This window comes from Stenella coeruleoalba (genome assembly GCF_951394435.1).
Source record: "Stenella coeruleoalba genome assembly, chromosome: 8".
Lineage (NCBI taxonomy): Eukaryota > Metazoa > Chordata > Mammalia > Artiodactyla > Delphinidae > Stenella > Stenella coeruleoalba.
Window position 1 is genome coordinate 18,554,084 of NC_137154.1, and position 23,059 is coordinate 18,577,142.

Below are 23,059 nucleotides of genomic sequence, written 5' to 3' on the forward strand. Positions count from 1 at the left end.
TTTTCATCTGTATATTCTCCTGGTGAAATTCTTCTTGCTTCCTAAACCTCTGCTCTTTCTCTTGTAATGCATAGAATAAAATAGATGCTCAATATATATTTTCTGAATTGAATATGTTATTTTTCTTATTTTCTGAATTGAATATGTTATTTTTCTATCTCCTGTGGCACCCAGAGCAGTCTAGATCCTATGAAAATAACACAATAAATTCTTATTGATCAATGATGGATATGTCCTAAACTTAATGTGTGAGAATCTTAGCCTCCATAGAATCACATCTGTATTCCTATCAGAATGCATAACAGTAATTGTTTTAAAGGTCTTATTTTGATTCTTAATATTGTATGACTAAAAGATAACCTTATTCCTGAATTTTAAAGTACAGTTATAAAAGGAAGGAAATAAGAAAATGAAGAAAATTCCCCTTGGTTACTTAAAATGAGAGATTCACAGTTGTTTGTTATATCTCCTGATCTTAATCAAGGCAGACAGGTAGAGTGGGAAGAGGTTGTTTTCTGAGATCCTAAAAACGTGGCTTGCCATTCAAGTACTGCCCTTCAGTACCTTTGTGAATTAGGCCAAATCATTAATCTTTTTGAGCTTCCGTTGTCTCCGTTGAACAAATAGTATAATAAGTATATTTGCTCTGCAAGATAGATCTGAGAATTAAAGAAACTACCATATATAAAAGGACTGTAAATAAATGCTTCACAAAGACAGAAGGTCAAAAGGTGTGAATTCCCAGGTTTCCTATCACTCTGCTATACTTGCATAATACAACTGACAAAGTAAAAATAGTAACTCATTGAAATAGGATACATGCGGCTGGTCTATACACTTCATTAATAGGAAAAAGCGTTGTGCTATGTTTGAAATTTCTGTGGATACACCGCCTTAAGTGGATGGATTAAGTCATCAGAAAATTCCCATTGTGTTCAGTGAGTGGTTGCTGTATTTTTGTCTGCTTTTTGTTTTTTAATAGCCTTATCCTTTTCACCATTTTTCATTCTTTTCAATGTATTTTATATGATCATTCTATGAAAGTGAATTGTATGTTGATGCCAAATATTGTCAGTTGAAGTCAGTGTTTACTAAGGCAAATTCAGTGAAAGCAGTGAACAATTCATCAACTCATTTTTTTTTCTAGTTAAACAATGATTTTATTGCTTGAGTAAACAGACAAATTTATGCAACCGGGGCAGAGGCTATGGATGACTTGTATTTCCAGTGGGGGAGGAGGGGAGGACTCGTTTGGTGTTGTAATATCGAGCCAACCGGTGAATAAGGCTCTAAAGCAGAATCAGACGGAATTTAGCGTCTTTATCCTTTCTGTTTCCCTCAAGATGCTTTCGAACAGCAACAGGTTTCTTCATTAAATGATAGAGCTCCTCAGGAAGATCAGGAGCAAGTCATTTGGACTTAAGAATTCTCAAGATTTTATTGCCTGTCACAGAACGTACTTGTGCAACACCATGTGAGTCTCTCAGGATCATACCAATTTGCGAGGGCGTCAGGCCCTTCTTGGCCAGTTTGTAGATCTGCTCCTTTATGTCATCAGACGTCAGCTTCAGCCTGATGGGAGTGCTGCGGTGGTAGGGCAGAGCCAACTGGGACAGGCCTTTGCCTGGAGCATGCATGCGACCTACGATGGCGGCGGTGTGGTTCAACTCAATTGTTAAAACCACAACCTAAAATATGAAACACATAGAATTTTACATAAAGAAGAACTGATTCAAAAATGGATAAATGTATAGCTTATCCAGAGAAAATTTTCTCATTTAAAGTAAGAAAGAAAGCAAGATATTATTTCCAACTCTTATCCACCAAAGGTTCAATGGCGATGTTACAGGAAAGTCCACATTAAAGGACGGTGTCATATAAAGAAAAAGACACCTTACACGTGTTAGTTGTTCCATATGTTATCTCATTTTTCATTAACTGCTAATATAGGTATAATATCAGGGGCAAAATTACACTTTATTCTTCCTATCTCACCTCCTAGTTGTATGTTCCCTAAATGGTATGGTAATGCTCCCATAATACCCAGCACAGTACTTTGTTCGTTGAATTGAATTACCGCATTAACATGTAAACTGTGAGATTGCAGTTTACAGCCTTTAAATCTTATTTTAAAAATCTAGGTTTACACAAATTTGCATATTATTTAGAAAATGAATATATTAAGCCCAAATCAATGTCTAATTTATATGCATTTCCACGAACTCACTTTGATAGTTTGAAGTGTTACCACTGACCAACGACACATTGGATAGGACGCGAAGATGACCTTATTCATTTTTGGGAATTGACAACTTTTTAGAAGATTGCCCAGATGTTTGTTTATTTACCAATTGATTTTTTCTTTTCCAAATGAACTCTCCTTGGAGATTTTTATTTACAGTTATTCGTTCACCACTTCTTGAGTCCTGTCGCTTTGTTGACTTCATGTGCTTAGCTTGAGGGACACTGCTGGATGCTTCTTTGATAAATAAAGCTGATCAGGTCTTGTAAGTAAATGATGACATGTAGCTGAAGCAGTTTAAAGATTTAGCTCTTTGCCAATTTGTTGTTTTATTGAATACTCATATTTCATTCAAGAAAGAGAACACGCTCGTGGCTTGTGGCATTGCAATACATGTACCTTTTCTTTAGAGAAGCTCATATAAACTTATGATAGAAATTGGCCTCTGTCAATTTAAAGAGAAATTCAACAGGCTTCTTTACAATTTCTTTTACCCTCCTTCTTTTATCCAAGTAAGTTAGTTCTACAAATCTTTATATAAAGTCTCAGAGAGAAAAATCCAACATGATGTTTATCAAGCTAGAGTGCCTATTCAGTATGCAAAAAAAAAAAAAAAAAAAATCACCTTGCTCTTTCTATTACAGTGCCCCTAAATTGAAGCTATGTGCCTGATCAGGCAAAAATACCTGTGCTTCACATTTCATAGCATCTAAAGCTGGCTTCTTCTGTCTACGTAAATAATTTTAAGTGAAAGATACTGACATTATTTAACAAAATGAGATTTAGCAAGATATTTTTGACAGGGTTTCCAAAGGAACCACAAAACAATAATGCAATGAACTCTGATTTTAGAACAAACTCAACTTCTAAATGATTTAAAGAAGCACCATTGATACTTATGAACTTAAAAAAAATTTAAGGAAAAACCACAGCTTAGTTTCCAATCAGTCAAGACTTTGAACAATGTATTTCTGTTGGGAATAAAGAAAGAAGGGGGCTCTATAAAAAGAAAAAGCTGTAGGGAGGAGGAATTGTATTTTAAAGGCTACACACTTCCAAGGTGTTCAGTTGATGAGGTCTTTGTCTTGTAGTCACCAAGCTTCATTCGGTGTTTCTATAATCACAATGCAGTTTTTACACTCTGCAATTATCTTTAATTGTAAGGATATGCAACCCCTTAATTAAGCTAAAGGGAAGATAGTAGCTGTTCGTATTAAAGAACACGTGAACTCCAATAGCCTGTTTTGATGTCTGAATGATTTTGACACGGTCTTGAATAGTGATTGCCGCATTTTGTTCCTTGCTTTGGGTGAGTTTCTTAAAGGAAAAAATGCGGAGGCCATCCCCTTAATAACTTTCCTCATTGCAGCCTGGTTAGCAGAGACTCCTGAAAGTGATCTGCTCCTACATGTCCAGGTGGAAGGAAAAGTAACTCAGCACCACAGGTACTAGTCATTTTGGCTGGAAGAAAAAGTTCCACAACACATCACTCTCTACCAGTGGCTGTAGTTTCAGCCAAAGACCTTGAAGTGTCTGACAGAAGGTTTTATTCAATGCTGAAAGGATAGCTAAGTTGACAGCATGTAAGTAAGTGATGTATTTGTGTAACTCTGTGTTTGTCAGCCTGGAACACAACCACACCCCTCAACAACATGTACACATAACATACGCAAGCCACCACCACCATCGTTATCATTATATATTGAAACCCTGTTGTTCCAGGTTCAGCTCAGAGATAACTATTTTAATTGAACTGTTTGTGTTTTCTTTGTTTCTCTGCTCACTCCATATATCAAAAGTAATCACTCCTTTCACTAGTATTTCCACAGTACAATGATTGTAACTCTATTTAACCTATATTTTATTCTATCTCATATCATTATAAGATATCAAAAATGACTCTTACCCCTAACAGATTATAAATACCCTCAAAGCAAGTGATAATGTTTTTTACCCTTTATCCTTTTTTTCTTTGTGTGTGAATAATATATACCTATAGAACACACAAATATTTATCTATATAAACACAGACACATACATAGAGAACATATAGAGTATAAATAGAATATATGCATGTATGATCATATGCTATATGAGTTTTAAGAAAGAGAGAAAGAGAAAGAGATTGCCTATGCATTAGCTTCTGAAAAGGCAATAAAATCATTCCATTTGCCAGGTAATCACCCCTATTCCAGTGAGAGTGTTATATCATTATACTGTCAATTTTATATTTTTAAAACTTAACACTATAACACAAGCAACTGAATCCAATCCCTCTTCCTCCCCTCCAAAAAAGGAAAATCAATTACTTGTATCATTCAGGTTGATAGGATCTTGCAGTATTATAGGGTTATCCCTACAGATCCTTGCGGAAACCAGAATTGCACTGATCTCTCCATTCTGTCCTCCACACAGCCCATCTCTGTATTCTGACAATAAGTACACCTCTCTTTTCCTTCTTCTCTTCTCACATTTAGGATTCACTTAGAGAATATACTTAGAGTACCCATCAGGCAGTAATTTTCAAGTTGGAAAACACTGGAAGAGGTGTGCTACAAGTCTAACAAAAGCTTTTGAAAAATGCCATATCAAGTAATTGCACAATTTTACTTTCAGTGTATCAAAACATTCTTGTACGGCCTTCATGGGTGTTTCGAAATATCACATTTGAATGTTCATGCCTCTCAAAGAGGAGAAAAAGCTGGAGTACCATTTGTTTTCACCAACATGTGGGCCGCATGACCCTGATATTTTACTGTTAGCCTTTGGGATTATACTTCGTTCTGTGGATTCCATTACATTTTAAGTGTACTTTCTGGCATAGTTCATATTCACAAGTAAACACGTTCCAGAGTGTGGCTTAGACGAGGGTGTGTTTCATTGTCATTAGTGCCTTTACATCACTATTTGTGGCTTCTGTATATACAGGTGTCATTAGACTTTCGTTATGAGAAAGAAAGATTTAGGCAGTTTGTGAAATTTGTACATATTTTCAATGTCTTTGAAAAAATGTTTTGCTTAAGGAGAACACTTTTCGTTAAAAAAAAAAAATTAAATGTCATCAAAAACTACCACACACAAAGCAAGAAGCCTAGATGGTTTCACAGGGTTGAAATTCTACAGAACCTTCAAATACCATACCATACCAAGGCTACATACATTTTTACGGAATTTAGAAAATGACACAACTTTCTAAATCTCTTTGTATGAAGCAACTGTAACATTGATAGTAAAGCCTTATAAAGATAAAAAAAAAAATCTGCCAAGTAACCTCAGTTACAAATATTTATGTAAAAATCCTAAATAAAATAGTAGCAACAGAATTCAATACTATATTATGATAATTATACCAAATGACCCACTAAGATTTATTTCAGGAATGCAAGATGTTCAATATTAGAAAATATATTAATATGATGCATCACATTAATAGATCTGAGGAAAAAAATCACCTGAATATTTCTATAAATATTGAGTTCTCCAAAACACTTAACATCCATTTCCCACAAACACTCAATAATAAAAGAAAATATGGATACTTTCTTAATTCAGTGAAATAGGAATACCTCAATCCTAAAGCCATAGACTTCTCTACTGGAAAAGTTGTAGAGGCATCCCCACTAAACTCAGGAATTAGGCAGAGGTGCCTACTACTTCTCCAACTGTTTGACCCTATATAGGAGATATTAGCCATTGGAATTAAGGTAACACATAAAAGCATGGAACTGAAAGAGAAGTAAGATTATTTGCAAATGACATAATAGTATACTTAGAAAATCCTGGAGAATCAATGTTAAAAATAATTTAAACAGTGCAATAATTCAATAAGATAAAAAATAAGATGTAAAATTAATATAAAAAGTCAATAGCCTTCTGTATTAGTTAGCTATTGCTATAAAACAAACCACTCCAATACCAGTAGATTTGAACAAATGGACAGACATCTATCATTCCTGGATAGGATTTCTTAACATCAGAAAGATATAATCTCTCCCTAAGTGAGAAAATTGATAGTAAAGTGAATTAGTTAAATTAGCTGGTACCCATAAAAATATCAACAAGTATTTTACTGATGCCAGATGAATTGATGCTAAAGCTCATATAGGATAATAAATATGTACACATAACTCAGAAAAAAAAAAAGAGAAACAGTGATGACAGCACATGAATAGAGCAGGAAGACACAATAGAAACATTTAGAAATAGACCCAAATATATAGGATTTGTTTTTATTTTATTTTTTTTTATGTTTATATAGTTAAAGTGGCATCTCAAACCATTAAAGAGAAATTTTAAATAAAAAGATCAATTTGGGTCTGTACCCCTTCTTATACATAAGAAATTACACCAAATCCATCAGATGTGATGCATTAGATTTTTGTTCATTTTAATTCATGACAAAAGTACTAGAAGCAAAAAAAATTGAATTCATTTGTAATTTGACTGTAGAGGAATATTTTTAACACTGACTCAAAATCTAGATTCAACATATTTGAAATTGATAAATTTGACTGCATAATATAAAGAAATATTTCATGACAAATACTAACAAATCAAAGTTAAAAGGCCAATTATGAAAATAAAGAAAATATTGGCAAATTACATCACAGATAAAGGGCTAAAATCCCTAATATAAATCACAGTTTTTAAATAAGGAGGAAGATCAAAAGCTCATAAAGTGGGCAAAAGACATAAATAGCCATTTGACACAATAAAAGACATACAAAAGGCTCTTAGATGAAAATATAGTCAATTTCATTCCTAATAAGAAAAATGCAAATTAAAAATATACTTGTCTCTCTCTCACCTCTCCAAATGGCAAAAATTTGAGAGCTTGACAACATGCTCTGCTCATACAGTTGTGAGAAAATAAATCATCTCGTATGATTCTAATGAGAATGTAGAATGATAACATCCATACTGGAAAGAGTTTGGCAAAATATTACTGCAGTATGTATGTAGTTATCATTTGACCAAGCTGTCCTACTAGGAATTTATCCTGAATATATAGCTCAAAAGTGTGAGAAAACATATGCATGAGTTTATTCATTGCAGGATTTTATATAAGTTTCAAAACATAGCAACAACTTAAATGCACGGACAGTGGATTCCTATTCAGCTGGTTCTCCCCTTCCCCCCAAAATATGTTTAAATCTTCATTAAGATTGATAATGATTTCCAGTATATCTTTTTAAGTGAAAAGCAAAGTTCAAAAGATTATATATAAAAGATATCATACTTCACACATGCACACATATGTAATTATGTATTTATATAAAATGTATATATACACACATACCTGTATAGTATGCTATCTTTATATATATGTTCATGTATTATCTTTGTGTAAACAAATAAGAATATTTATTTGTATTTGCATATGTTTACAAACAGAAACTTCGAAAGAATAAGCCAGGAACTAGTGAAGTTGGTTATCTACAAGGGGTAGGTTGTTATGAGGTATTAGAGTTAGAGAAGATGAGACTTGTCTATCTTTTTATATACTTTTGCCTTTTACTCTAGAATAACTTTATACTCATTCAAAAATAAGTAAATAATTATGGAGTGAAAAATACTAAAACTGAAACAAATAAAAATCAGAATCTAACTTTTAATCAGATGTATAGCAAAAGACTAAATCTAAACGCATTTTGAACAGAGTATTCTGTTTTACACTTTCAAAGGGATTATAACCTAAGGATAAAAACAATTGCATTTTAGTTAGTAGGCTTGATGTTGGTACTGGAGTAGCTATTCCAAATTATTTTTTACGTATTGTAGGATGGGTAAATATTTGTGTTATCATTTTGGGGAAAGAGAAATAGAAATATGAAATGGGGTAAAGGTGGAGAAGAAACCCCAGAATTAACATGAACCCATGATTTAAAATATCTATCACCTATCCATCTATTTTTTTTTTAACTTGGTCTAAGTATGCATCTTAAAAACAATGATACTCAGTAGTAATTAGCACACTGAGCATCAAGACTTTGTTTCTAAAAACTGCTTTCCCTTAGAAAGAACCACTGGTCTTCAGAGAAATGTTTCATTCCACAGGTGACTTGGGAAAGCACAAGTTGAGCCTGGAACATCTTGATTCACAGAGTAAGAAGATGCTCAAAACCAAAGAGTACATTTCAAAATAACACAGAAACCAACCTGAGGGTGTTGCAACTGGCCAAATTTAGGGCAATTTATGCATCAAAATGAATAATGGAAACATATATTATAAATTTAATAAAGAAGCCATGAATATATATGAATCCTAATATTTTTAGGTGAATGAAGAAGGGAAAGCTGCTATTAACAGAAGAATAACAACTGATACAAAGTGCAAAAATTATAAAGTTAACATTTAACATCCACAGTAGTAATAATTCAGGCAAGAATCATAACACTAATAACATAATCATAACACATAAACACTAAAGACACAGAGCAAAAATTGCCCAGATACAGGATATTCACACAGTCTCAAGCTATTTCCCCCCCCCACATATATATTTTAATTTTTATCCACAAAGGGAAGAAAGTATCTTGAAATGGAAAAAACTGAAAACCATACTTAAAGCAAATAATTACACAGCACCAAGTGATGTGAAAAGCAGGTATATTATTCTTTAATCTACTAATCCTGATCCTAAATTTTGTTTCCAGCTTTTTCCTATATGCATGTCTTTACTCCTAAGAATAAGACTTGCCCAAATAATCATTTGAGCCTTTCTACAAAACTGCTATGTGTGCAGTCACCATGCCGTCTTCTGTGCCTCTGTTACATATAGCTCTCCTACTCAGAAATACTCTTCGTTAAGACACAGTTTTATAAAGAACACAAATCTATGTTGGGGAGAGCCCGATTTTGTCTGTGGATAATCAAAAAGGATCTGAATTAGAATCATACTAGCTGTTTTAAAAAACAGACCCAAAATTTCATGGCTCAACAAGACACAAGTTTATTTCCCTCTCAAGAAACAGTCCCTTATAGGTATTCATGCTGAGTACTCCTAGGGGTATGGTTTCATCTGCTTTTAGCTGGTGTCATAAAGAAGGGCACAGAGGATCATGGGATGAAAGTTTTCATAACCTAGGCATCATTTCAACTTACATCCTGTTGGAGAAAACTTAGTCATATGGCCATTCCTAGTGCAAGACAAGCTGACAAATGTAAATGTTCAGCCAGAGAAAAAGAGAACTAATTTGGGGGTATATCTAGCAGTCTTTGAAATATGGTCCAGCATCCCAGTCCAGGCATCTATAAATGACAACACTTGGAATGGATTCTTTACAAACTAAAAGAAAAAGAGTTGCTTTGACTTTTGAAATGACTACATCAATATTCTGTAATGAACATTCTAGATATTTGACTATATGTGATTAAATACAATAAACTGTAGAGAATACAGCGTGTGTGTTCTGTGATCCATCTTTAGGAACTTCTTTAAAAGATTTTGATTTTTAATCTTAATACATATATTTAAGGAAGCAGGATGAGCTGGTTCTGACATTTCTTCTATTGTTGCCACAGGGCTCTTATGCCGCTATCACAGACCTGTGCGTATCATGACCACTGTTTGTCTGGAGGGCCCTCGTTATTGATTTTTAAAATATTGATGCAGTTGGGACCAGTAGTTGGTCAAATATTTTTTAAATCAAATAAAGCAGAGAATTATTAAAACTGATAAAATTCATAACTTAAACATTTTATGTTAACTTTGAACCCACATTGTCTTGCCACTTTTTCAATCTAAGACCAAGGAATTCTAAGTTGTCTATCATTTGTACACCTCAAAATATGTCCATAGTTTCTACTTGGTTTTTACTTTTTCTTTTTTTGTGTGAAGCATGAACTCACAGCCATCTGATACACAATCTGAAATTAGATTTCTTTTATATTCATATGATTTTTCCCCTCTTTATGTCTCAAATACAGCTAATATTCAGCAAAAAATTTTTACTGATTCTCCTTTATTGAATATTTTCAAAGAAGTCAATTTATATTTCATAGAAACAACAACTCTTTCACTTTGCCAAGATATTTCATAGGCTTATGTAATATTTAATCAAATTCTTTAATTATAATAATAAAGGCAAAACTGCATAAAAGTTTTGGATACAAGCAAATATTGTTGCTTAGCATACAAGTCAGTTTTGGAAGCACAAGTGCAAAGTATGCCGTAGACTTGATGGTTGGCCATGATTGGTCAACCAGCTGTAGACATCAATAAGTATGCTTTATAGAGAATCAGGGAGCTTTGATTAATGCAGCCAGTCTGTTAAGTGCAGGTCAGTTACGAGAGTTTAGATTGTAATTCATGTACTTTGGCTCTCTACCAGCAGTAATATGTGCATACTGCTATCTTTACATCTCTAGAAGTGTTCCCTCTGAGAGGTAAGCTTTGTTATGTAATCTCTAAACATGGGATAAGGTTTTTAGTCCTTTTGGATAGGAAAAGTCATTCCTTATAGAAGTCTAGAAGTAAGTTCTTGATTTGCAAAATTCCTTGGCACTTCCTGTGAATTTTAAATTTTCTCCCTGCGATGGAAGATTGGAACATTTACTGTCTAATCATTGAATCCCTGCTATTATTTGGATTACATTAGAACTTATGTCTTATGATGAATTAATTAATGGACTGAGCCATTGTCCTGCATTTCATAGCTTGCATTTTTCCAGTCATGGTTCAATTAACTCTTCTTGGTTTTGTGTAGGGTTTCTGAATTCCAGGGAAACCATTCCCTGTGCTTGCTAAAGTCTAAGCTTGGTCCTTCTGTTTTTAAACATATTTAGAACTAAAAATATACATGACACATAGCTTTGCTCTATTTTTTTTTTCCTTCTGAACTCAAACCACTCTTGTCAGAACACTGAACATTATTCCTCAGCATCTAATACATTTCAAGTATTCTGAAAAACCTATGTAGATGAGAAACATTGATTGAACAAAATTTTAAATTCATTTTAAAATCTGGATACTAGATAGTCTCTCCAAATTATCCTTTTATCATAAATACACATAGTTCAGACTGTTAGAAATTTTTCATATTGAAAATTTTCTCTTTACTTTTTAGGTCCTTAATCATGGTTTCTCTTCCTTCATAACTTTCTTAATATTTTATATGTTTGCTTTTCCTTTATTACACTGTTAAAATTTTCTCTTTGGAATTAGATGCAGCTGTTTCACCTCTGTGGTCTCAATGAAGCCAGTGATGATGTGCTTACACACTTCTCCCTGCCAATGCCTAGCACGATGCCTTATAAACTGTAAGAGTAGGAGCGTACACATATATAAAACCTCCTTAAGCGTGCTACTGATGATACCTTTGTTATTTTAAAATAGCACGTTTCTCTTCTCTCACTATATGTAATACTTTCTCATTTTACTACGTCCATGTATTTATACATGTTCTATATGGATATATATGCACAAATGTACATATGATTTTGCTCTCTTTATATATATGAAAGAAGGGGGAAATGCCATTATTTATAGTTCCCAGATTTTAAGCTCTAGTACATTTTAAAATATATCTTAAAAAATATGGGTATTTTTGAATTGTTTGTACAGACTACTTTCTATCCATTATTATAGTCTCAAGTTACCTGCAATGTGTAAAAGATCTTAAAATATTAATGTAGACTCCAATGGATTTGAGGTGCACTTATACTAATTGAAATGAAGATTCACCAGTGAGAAGATGTGGTTTTTTTCCCTCATAAAGAACTCAAGGAAATCTTGAAATGATATATTTCAAGGTAATGCCATGAGTGTTTCCTTTCTGCTTAGAATGGCTATTTATAGTTGGTTCAATTAATTCCTAGAGTGTGCAGGGCAAAGAATCCCTTTATCCTGTCACCCTAAAGAGCTAAGGGTATGGTCTGTGCTGAGCTACAGCAAACTTTAAAGCTGATCAAACTTCTAAGCAAAATCCTATATTATGATTAGTGATGGACGTAATCCTGTGAAGTGAATAGAGATGAAGGAATCACAAAAGGTTCCAAGGTTGGAGTTGGATGAAAGGATCCAAAGGATGAACTGTGTACCTAAGCCTTATCTAAACCCCCTTGGTGGCTGGAATTGGGTCCGAACTCTTGTTAGTACACACCTTCTTGGAAGATTTTATGCCTTTTCTCATTTTAGTCAGGTCAGATGAGCCAAGAGAGCAGTTTGCTGGTTCAAAAGCACCAAGGGGAAATATGACTGAAATCGCACACATAGCCTCTAGGATTGGAGAGCAGGGTTCAGATGTCAGGACCATTTCAAAGCCTATGGGGCTATTTGGACCTAATTATTAGCAGGAAACAATATATAAAAATAATTTTGTAAGTTATAAAGTCACTTACATGTAATTATAGCAGAGAAAGCTACAAAGAGTAGCCAATGGCCGGATGAATTTCACTTTTACAGAACAGAGAAAAAGATTAAAAGAGATGAAGAGCATAGTTTTTAGTGGTTTGTGTTCAGAAAAAAATAACAGAAAGCTGTGTATTGTATATTTCTATTTCTAAGTATCTTTAAAAATTGGAGAATCGAGTGTTGACTTTGTCAGGCACAGGAGATGGTTTCCCTGGAATTCAGAAGCACTGGGGCTGCTGCAGGCACTTTTTTCAAGTTCATTCCTATATGAATGAGGATGTGTAACACGCACTATTGTGACATCTCTGCTGATTATCAACTAAATGTAATTTTGTTTTTGTTACATTTTACATAGTCTTCACAAAATTTAGGAAGGGTGATTTTTTGATCCACTGTATAAGATTAAAAATATATAGATTACAGCAGTCTTCATAACTCAAATTTTGTTAGAAATGGTGACAAACACAATTGATTCTAAGGTACAGTTACTCCTAGAGTTAAATTTTATTGTTTTGTTAAAACAATTTTAGCAATTTTTACTCTCAACTTTTCAGTTTCACATTTTTTCATCGAAAAATTTTTTCCACCCAAAACTCTGCTAAGTGCTTCAGCGAATACAAAGGTAAGCAAGATGCAAATACTGCACCAAAAATATTAGAAACCAATTATCTAGTCAGTCAACAGATAGTTATTAAGATTCTGCATTACAAAAGAGACTAACATTACCTAGAGAGATGATGATGAAGGAGATGGAGAGGACACCTCCTCTTATGGAGCTTACTTTCTAATGGATGCTCAGATAAGAACATAAATAATGATTACGCAAGGCAGAGTATACTATATACCACAGTTACAAAGGTCAAAAGAGGATCACATCTTATCTCAATGGAGGTATGTGGAAAAAAATGAAAGGAGTGCTGGGTCTTGAAGTGTGGCTGCACTATGCACGGGTTCAAAGAAGGGATAGCGTTTCAAGAAATAGCCCTTGGCAGAAATTCTAAATGAAGTTAACATATATTCTTTTTGGGTTGGGTGGAGGGCTTGAATATCAGTAGGTTAAAGAGTTTAAGGAATTTGGGAAATACTAAAATTCTGGAATGCGGGAAGTGCCTGTATCAGAGCCAGGCATTAGAAAGTCTCTAACAAAATCCCATAATCAAATTGTTTGTTAATATTGTATAAATTTTTTCTTTTCTCCATTCATGAAATGCAAATACATGGTCACTATTATCTCTGTGAATTGATCGTGCTGGACTTGTAATAGATTTGTCCAAAGTGTAGACTGCCCGCAGTTCTAATGAGACTCCTAGAATACCTACAATATCAGACCCCTCAGAAACCAGGGAAACTCTTTTCCTAGCTGTTTTCTTTTAATTAATTAATTGGTAAAATAAGATACTAATTTGGGGGAATATTTATAATTTGATTAAAACCAAGTTACTGAAACGGAGCAGGACCCAACATTACCAAAGAGTTTTAGAAATATTTATTGAAACGTTTTCCATCTTTGGACTTAAAGACTGTAAACAACTGAAGGTGAAATTATGAAATTCGAATAGAAAGTATCTAACCATTTTAGCCCAAAAGAAATTGGTAAGGAAAAACTTGATTTGGCAAGCATCTGTGAATTCAATTAATGAATTGAACCAAATATAATTTGCAAATGATTTAATGGCTATTAATGTGTCAGATAATGTGCAGATTTGTAACCTTAGGGTTAACTCAAAGCCACATGTATATTCCCTGAAAATTCACTGTGACTGTTTTGATGATATTATGAAGAAATGGGCAAGCCAGTAGGCAGAAGATACATGACTTTTGTATGTGTCTGTGTTAAAAAATGTAACTAAAATACCTTTTTTCGTGGTCCTTTCAAAATCAAGCCAACGCCTTCAAAAAATTTTTTAATTAGTTAATTTATTTTTGGCTGCGTTGGGTCTTCATTGCTGCATGCAGGCTTTCTCTAGTTTTGGCGAGTGGGAGCTACTCTTCCTTGTGGCGTGCGGGCTTCTCATTGCAGTGGCTTCTCTTTGTTGCAGAGCATGGGCTCTAGACACATGGGCTCAGTAGTTGTGGCTCGCGGGTTCTAGAGTGCAGGTTCAGTAGTTGTGGCGCACAGGCTTAGTTGCCCCCGGACCAGGGCTTGAAGTCACGTCCCCTGCATTGGCAGGTGGATTCCTAACTACTGCGCTACGAGGGAAGTCCAACACCTTCAAATTTGACATCATACAGATTATAGTCTGTTAACACTGTAACATTGTTCCGTGGTCATAAGTTGGTAAACTTTCTGGACTCAGCTGAAAAACTGTGTAAAACCATGAGCACTATTTACCCCTAATTGTGCCCCTGAGAACAACTAATCTAATTAACTTCAGAAAATTATCTCTTTAAATAATAAAAGTAAAACCTCCAGGATCCTACTGAAATTTTCTCTTTTGTTCCCACTTTGTTCCTTATTGTGTGGCAGCTTGAGACATTAAGAAGAGAGCTTGGTGTAGATTTGAATTGACTTAGGTTCAAATCCTGGCTTCTCTCCTCCTGATAGCTTTTGATCTTGGGCAAGTTTCTAAATTTCTCTGAGTCTTGTCCTTATTTTAAAAATTGAGACTAAGACACCTAACTTTCAGGGTAATTTTGAAGATTAAGTATGTTGTAATAAGAAAAGAGTCTAGCTTACGATCCCTGATACTTAAGAGCTTGATAGGTGTTGGACATTCCATTCTGTATTTCCACTTCATGCCAAGCTATCCTACTCCATTAAGTGGATGGTCTCCTTACCAGTGGAAACTGCATTCTAAATTTTTGAGCCAAGTTACTAGGAGAAATGAATTGCTCACAATGTATGCAGCATTGTGTGTATTTTCTTTTTCTTATTTTATTATGACACAAATTTCTATTTGTTATATTAAGCTCTTTTTAAAAACAGTTTATTGGAGTATAGTTGATTTAAAATGTGTTAGTTTCAGCTCTTTGATTAGGGCTCTCATACAATCTAAATCCTTAGGAGAGCTATAATTAACTATTTGACAATGCAAGGATTGTTAGGTGTGTGGTCTTTAGAATGAGTCTAAATATGTGAACTTTCTACTGGTCATAAATTGAGGAAATATGGGACACAGCATGTACTAAGCTCTATTAGGCTTTTTAATATACACAGATTATAAGCCAGATACTATGTAAACACTATATACATTTTCTCATTTAATCTATTCAACAGCTCTACAAATAGATACTATTATTATGCCCTTTTTGCAAACAAATATGTTGACATCCAGAAAGCTTGAGTAACTTATTTAAAGTTAAATAGAAAGTGGGAATGTCAATCACAGATTTTCTGACCCAGTGATGCTTCTGGAGTATTAGTATAGGAATGACTGAATTCAGAACATGCCAAAAAAACAATAAATAGATTTTTATTTAATGTTATCTTGAATTACAAATAGTCAATGTGCATTGTATACAGGTTTTCGTTTTCAAGAAATATGATTCAAAATAATGTATTTTGTTTGCGTTCATTTTTCTTAAATCATGACATGCTCTAGATTTTTTTCTTTCTGAGTTTATTTTCATAAGGAATAACTGTTAATGGTATTAAATATATATATATATATATATACACACACATATCTATATATACACAAACAAAAGCATAGCAAACAAAAGACACAAAGTCACATAAACTCACTCAACAAAGGAAACAATTGTTTATTTTTTGTATATATACTAGCAGAAAAATACTTGCACACAGATGAACACATGCAAATAGATTTATTATCCATAAAATAGAAGCATACCTTAATACTATTTTGCAACTTTTTATTCACATTAAATAATATATCATGAGCATCTTTCCTTGACAAGAAATGTGCTTTCACAAAACTGAGCTTTATTTTTTGTCTGTGTGGTATGTATAAAGGTGTTCCGCAATGTATTTTACTCTTTTCTTGAGCATTTAGGTTTGATGCTGCAGTGAACATGCTTTTACTGAACTCTCTGTGTACATTCTAAATTAGCTTATCAACGTAAGTTCCTACAAGTATACTAGCTGCGTTATGTGATACACTAAATTTTACAACTTTTGATCAGTATTGCCAGATTGCCCTCCAGGAAGTCAGAACTCTTTATATAGGAGAATATTTCATCATTTTATTAATAATGGCTCATTGCTTTAAATAAAGATATTTAACATGTTAATTTAGTCCAAAATTCCTGAAGGAGAAAAATATAAAGGGAGATAAGCATTTTAGTGTGAAAATTGCACTTGCCTTATAGGGCCATTGCTATTTCATAAACATTTACCTTGAACATCATAAATGTACACACAAGAGCCTTCAAATATCTGGAGAAGATATTTCATTATAAACATTCAACATAGCATGGCCTGAAAGTTTGAGGTTTGGTTAATCAGGAGAAATTTCCATATTTTAATGAGGACATTAGCATATGTTTGTTTTAATCACCATGAAATAAAAGAGCTCTTTCAATTCTTTTTATGAGAAAGCTGATGTCATGGATGTGCTATTTAGTTTCCTTGAGAGAACAACATTTCCAAATAAGTGAGAACTGTTTTTCAGCAAAGAACTGCTTCCAAGTTGGTTAAAACTGGTTCAACATTCTGCTTTAAACTTACATTAGATGCAAGTGTTGAAAAATATATTTTCATGAGTAATCTTTGGACACCACATGCAATAGGTTGAATACTGTCATTTAGATATAAAATTTTAATACTTGAAAGTATGTTGTTATAGGTAAATGAATGAAAACACTGTGTTGAAGAATAAACCATATTTCTAATATATTCATTACTATCAAATCAAATTAACATTTTAAGATTCATAGTTAGTCCAGAATCTGCCTTCTGTGAACCCACAGAACAGATGTACAGAAGATCTAGAAGCTGAAATATATTTCAAAATTATGCTCTCTCGAGAGTCTATGTGGACTCTGTAGGTGTTATTTTGATATGTTTGAAAATTAATGTATAATAAATTATGAGACATGAAATTAAACTGGTTTCCATATCTGATTCATTCCATCTCCTTTATGTAAATTAACATTCATCTTTATGGATTTGCAAGCATCAGAAGTAACAATCCCAAACACTTGTCACATAGCACATAGTTTTTAAACAAAAACTATCTCTTTTCAAAAGACACGGTCATATCTATCACCTTAACATAAAGATATAGGGGTTATTGGTGAATTGTTTTTATATTCTCAAACATTTGCTTTTCAGTTTCTACACTGGCATGGTATCTAGCATTTTACCCCCACTGCATAGACACTAAAGGGAAAATAAAAGCTAATGTAATTTCCAAAAGTGAACCTTTTCAGCAGTTACCTTTCATAGCTCTATTTAAACATTTCTTTAGAATTGAGACATGGACATTCAAATGGACTCTGGCTACTTATGTATTTACCATGTCAAATGTTCAATGCAGTCACTCCTCCAATCTGCAGTCTAGTCAGATGTGAGTGGTAAAGCTGAGTATGGGCAGTAAACAATTGGATTTCGTTGTTGGCCTCACAGATGGGAGTGGAGGAAAGTAGACAGATGTTGGGACTCTTTGTATTATTTAATAAGCAAGTTGTGTCCAAGGAAAGACTATATCTTTGCTCCTTCATTTTTAAAAGAAACTTCACTGTTTTCTGCTCTTCTGGGACGAAAAAGGACATTGGACATGCTAATGAGTGTATTAAAAATTATAGGTGTGAGGTTTGCAGGTGTAGCGAAAGCTACCTCTGTTACCAAAGTTTGTGTGCCTGACACACAGTGAAGCCAAATAAACCAAAATGTTGGAGTTTGGAGCAGAGAAAGGTTTATTGCAGGGCCAAGCAAGGAGAACGGGTGGCTCATGCTCAAGATACCCAAACTCCCCAATGGTGTGGGGGGAGAAGTTTTTATAGGCAAAATTTGGGGTGAGGGCTGCAGGGTGTGTGGATTTCTTCTGATTGGTTGGTGATGAGGTAACAGGGCGGTGCTTCAGGAATCTTGTGCTCAGCCTGAAGTTATCATCCTCCACCTGGGTGGGGGCCTTAGTTCTGCAGAAGAGATCAAAGATATTACTATATATATCCCTTGAGGAGGAACCAGGACCCTGCCCCAAGGCTGCACTATTGTTCCTTGACTACTCCTCCCTTGTCTCTGTATCCCCTGGCTTCCCTGATTAGTAACTGTTTGAATCTGCCCTTTGGAATTCAGGGAAGGTTAAGGAGGCTGAATAAAGCCTATTTCCCACAAATGAGAAACAGGAGACACAGAAAGGATTTGTACCCAAGAGCCCCACAGGATCCTTCTTGGTTTCACCTCAACAGGATTATTCTAGGGCTAAGAGATATTGAGAACATGAATTTCACCACTGAAATCTCTGGCAGCAGTTTGGACTCCAAGTGAAGTAAGTCAGTATGTATTTAGTGACTAAATAATTAATGTAATTCAGATAAATAAATGTAAGTACCCTATTTATTGTTGATTTATTACTATGCCTCTTGAGGCAGCCTTCAAGTTTGTAGGAGAAATGTGCCATTCACAACAGCTTCCATCTGCTGCCCACATTCTTGGCTGGCACAGTTTATATCCAGACACCATCAATTCTTCAGTAATGGGCATGTGTGAGGCCTATCTACTTCCTCCCAGCCAAAGCCCTGTGCATTTCCCATTGTGCAGCCATCCAAAATACAGGGTGGTTCTGAGCATGGTAATACCCTCAGGGAATTTCAGGTTGATGGGAAATCAATAAGGGCTTTGCTAAATAATCACTTAACATGGTACCTAGTACATGGTAGATGCCAAAACATATTTGTTGAGTGAATGTGGTTTTGAATGATATGTACTCTGGACAAGTAGACTCAACCTTTTGGATTACTCAGCCTTGGGAGACTGCATGCACTTCAAGAAGCTACCTTTCAGCATTTTGGGTATCTTTCTCTTCAGTTAGATACCAGATAATACGAATTCTGGAGCATTTTTTGATGATACTGCCTATTTAATCATGGAACTGCTTACAATTCCATTTTAATGTAGCCCATTACAGAGCCCATACATCAGAGGATGCAAACAGATAATCTTTTATACATGTCCCAAATATAAGCCTCAAGATCCTTGACATCTAACGCTAATCATGGCTTTGGATAATAGCAATAGGACTGCTGCCTACCATACTTGGCATAGCCTGGTGGTTGTTTAACAATGCCTCCATCAGCTACCCACATCTTGCGATTTAGATCTTGTCCTTCTTGTTTCTTGTCAAGCCTAGATTTATTTCCTCTAAGAAGACTAGCAGTCTTGAAAAATGTCAGTGTCCGTATTTTAGCTAAGTAAGTACTGAACAGTAATTTTAAACTTAGCAATTGTATTATTCACTGCTCAGCAGTGCATTTGTGTGTTAAGCGTGGTGTCTAGTAATAAATTTATATGTGACATAAAAGTAAGCCAAAATACATATACTTTGGGATGTATTTTAAAGAGTTTTTTAATCAAAACATATTCAGAAATCATTCAATCAATAGCTAAAATTTTTTCCCACAAAACTAAATATTTCATAGTATTATATACATTTTCCACATATATAGTATCAAAATCAAATTTTACCTAGAAACAGAATTACAAGGTGCCTTTCAGAACTCAACATGTCCAAAGGCATAGAATTATCTGTATAATAGTAACTGTTTCCAACATACTCTGCACTGCATCATTTTAGAACATTTATTTCATAGAGCAAGTTTATGGCCAACATATGAATATCAGTCTTATTATTTCAGAAACAACCTTATATGATTTTCAAGTCCAATATTTTGAATACCATAACAAAAAGTCACTTTCTATAGTGATTCTCTAGTAGCTAACATGAATTAATGATTCCACATCTATAACACAGTTTTGCATAATTTCCTACCAGGAAAGGGGCATTTTCTTAAAAGCATTTAAAAAAAGAAAGAAAGAAAAAATATAGAAAAGGAATGATTGTCAGAGCTCTAACTACTTATGTATGTAACTATATTATGTATGTAAAATTGTAATATATATGTAATTTATATATATGTTGTTGTTTTATGTTGATATACATTTGTACACTTCTAACTCAGAACGTAAGACTTCTCATTTGAGTTCATGAGTTGGTTTTGGATTCGAATGGCAGTGCATCATGAGTTTAGAATCCTTCTACATCCAAGTGTTTATATTAATTTTTCTTCTAACTGATCATAAAAATTTATAGGCACATGAATATAGAAATCTTTTAGGATGTCAGTCCAATTTATATCCATATTTTTCTCAATATAATCCTACAGTAGGTAGTAGTCATCTATAGGAGTGATCCACTGAAATCGTGTTCATTTTATAAAACAATGCCCCTCCCTGGTCACAGTTGATTAGACGATGGCATGCATTGACTGGAGACTAGGAAGTTGCATTTCTCTTTTGAGAATTTGGAGTCGCATCTCAGAGACTTTTATTAAGCTCTTCTAGGTAGTTGAACTGGGAAGTGACAAAATTAAAAAAGAGTAAGTCTGATTATCAGTAGCAATGTGCAAGGCAACACAGAGACAGCTAATGAGAAGATATGGAAATGAAAGTGATCCCCAAAAGAGACCAACATGACACGCACCTTGAGACTGACACTGGGAATGTAGCCCCTTAATTGCAAAGGCTTTCAGACTTACTGCTATACCTCAGAGGTATGGCTCATGGATAAGGAAATACCTCTAGTATAACAAACTCCATTTCATTGAAGCAAGCTTTGGCAGAGTTCTATAATATGCCATCAAGAGTGTTTTCTCAGAACTGCATATTCATTAAGTATTGCAGACCTGTTAGATTCTAGGATAAGAATTCAGAGAAAAGATGTACGACAGTAAACACCACTCTGACCTCAACTTCATCCTATTTAGAGAAGAAGGAGAAAGACGAGGAGGTGAAAAAAGTAGAGGTCAGTGTGGGTAGTAAGTAATTACATTACACTGCGTTAAGTATTGAAATAGCAGAAAATGGTAAATTATATAAGGACAGAGTGTGGGACATTGGGATGCACTTCACAGGAAAGATGGCAAATGAAAAGTCTTAGATAAGTAGGACACCACTAGGCAGAGAAAAGGGAGAAGGAGTTTTGAAAATTAGAGAGTATAGCATTAAAAAAGATACAAAAGTGGCCAGGAAGAAGGAATGCATTTGGGAATACAAGCCTGGAAAGACAGAGCAATGTCAAAATGGCCTTGAATTCTAGCCTAGGGTATTTGGATTTTATCCCACAGGCCATAGGTTGTGTGATCATACGTCCCAGCTTGCCAGGAACTGTTGTAATTGATACTCACCATCTTAGTACAATTATCACTAGCACCCCTTTCTCATTCTCAAGAGTGTCACAGTTTAGGCAATTTTGTGTTTGGCCACTATGCCCATAGGGAGCTACTAAAGGGTTTTGGCTGGAAAGTAACCTAAGTAAATCTTCATTTTACAACTGTCATTCTTGGAATTGTGTACAGCAGCAAACCAAGGCCTGGTCTAGTCGAATCCATCTTGTGACCTGTTTTTGTAAATAAAGTTTTAATGAAACACAGTCATTCCTGATGTTTACTAATTCTCAACAACAAAGTTGAATGGCTGTGATAGAGATCATATGATCTGCAAAGCTGAAAATACTTACTGTCTGGCTTTTTACAGAAAACATTTTCTGACCCCCAGTATAGAGCAAAGATGGAGGACATAAGACTAGAATCATAATGTCTTTTATAAATATGAGTATATGTCTTTTTCATCTCCAATAATATTTAAGTTTTGGTACCAAGTGGCAGGTTTATTAAAATATGGATATTTGGATAGTGACATTTTGTTCTAAGATGTCCTTCTTCATATTAACAGAGAGCCCTGGCAAAAGCCCACAAAGGTGCTCAAACTATTGCATCTAAAATGCAAAAGAAATTTATTTTCAGATCTTTTTGTTCCAAAGGTTTTTGCCCAGTAAAAAGACTCCAGCTGCCATTAAACATATCAAATAAATAAACCTCAAATGTGAAAGTAATTACATAGAAGGTCACACAAAATGAGCATAAACGGTTCAGGCTGAAAATGGCTTCAATAGCATAAATCATAGGGACAGTAAATAGCAACCCCACCCATGCCTTTTTCCTTGGGCAGGAAGGACAAGTGCCAGTTCTGATTGGTTTTTATCGCTCTGACTCAAAGCACCACAACCCAATATATGTTGCCCTTAAATAACTTGCAAAGGAAAAGTATTTGTGTTGCCAGTGGCCTCAGAAATGAATGAGACACATGTCCAAGATTTTAGTTGTGTAAGATATACAGTAATCAACAAGAAATGTATTCTGTTGGAGTGAATGTTATAAGATTATAAAATCAGAGAAGGGACAGTACTTCCTTACATTTATAAGATCTCTGTAAATATTATAAAGCACTGAGAGAGTATTTTATTTTTACTTCTACCAAACCATGTGATGTAATCTTTAC

At 34.3% G+C, this 23,059-nt stretch overlaps 1 protein-coding gene and 1 pseudogene across 14 annotated transcripts in view; one reads left to right on the forward strand and one right to left on the reverse strand.

Annotated features, from left to right (window-relative positions):
* Positions 1 to 23,059, forward strand: part of LRRC4C (leucine rich repeat containing 4C) — a 1,468,103-nt gene that overhangs the window by 776,906 nt on the left and 668,138 nt on the right. The window lies entirely within an intron of this gene.
* On the reverse strand, positions 1,186 to 1,678 carry LOC307190894 (small ribosomal subunit protein uS15-like; annotated as a pseudogene). Its single transcript has one exon. The product of its transcript is annotated as a small ribosomal subunit protein uS15-like (transcript).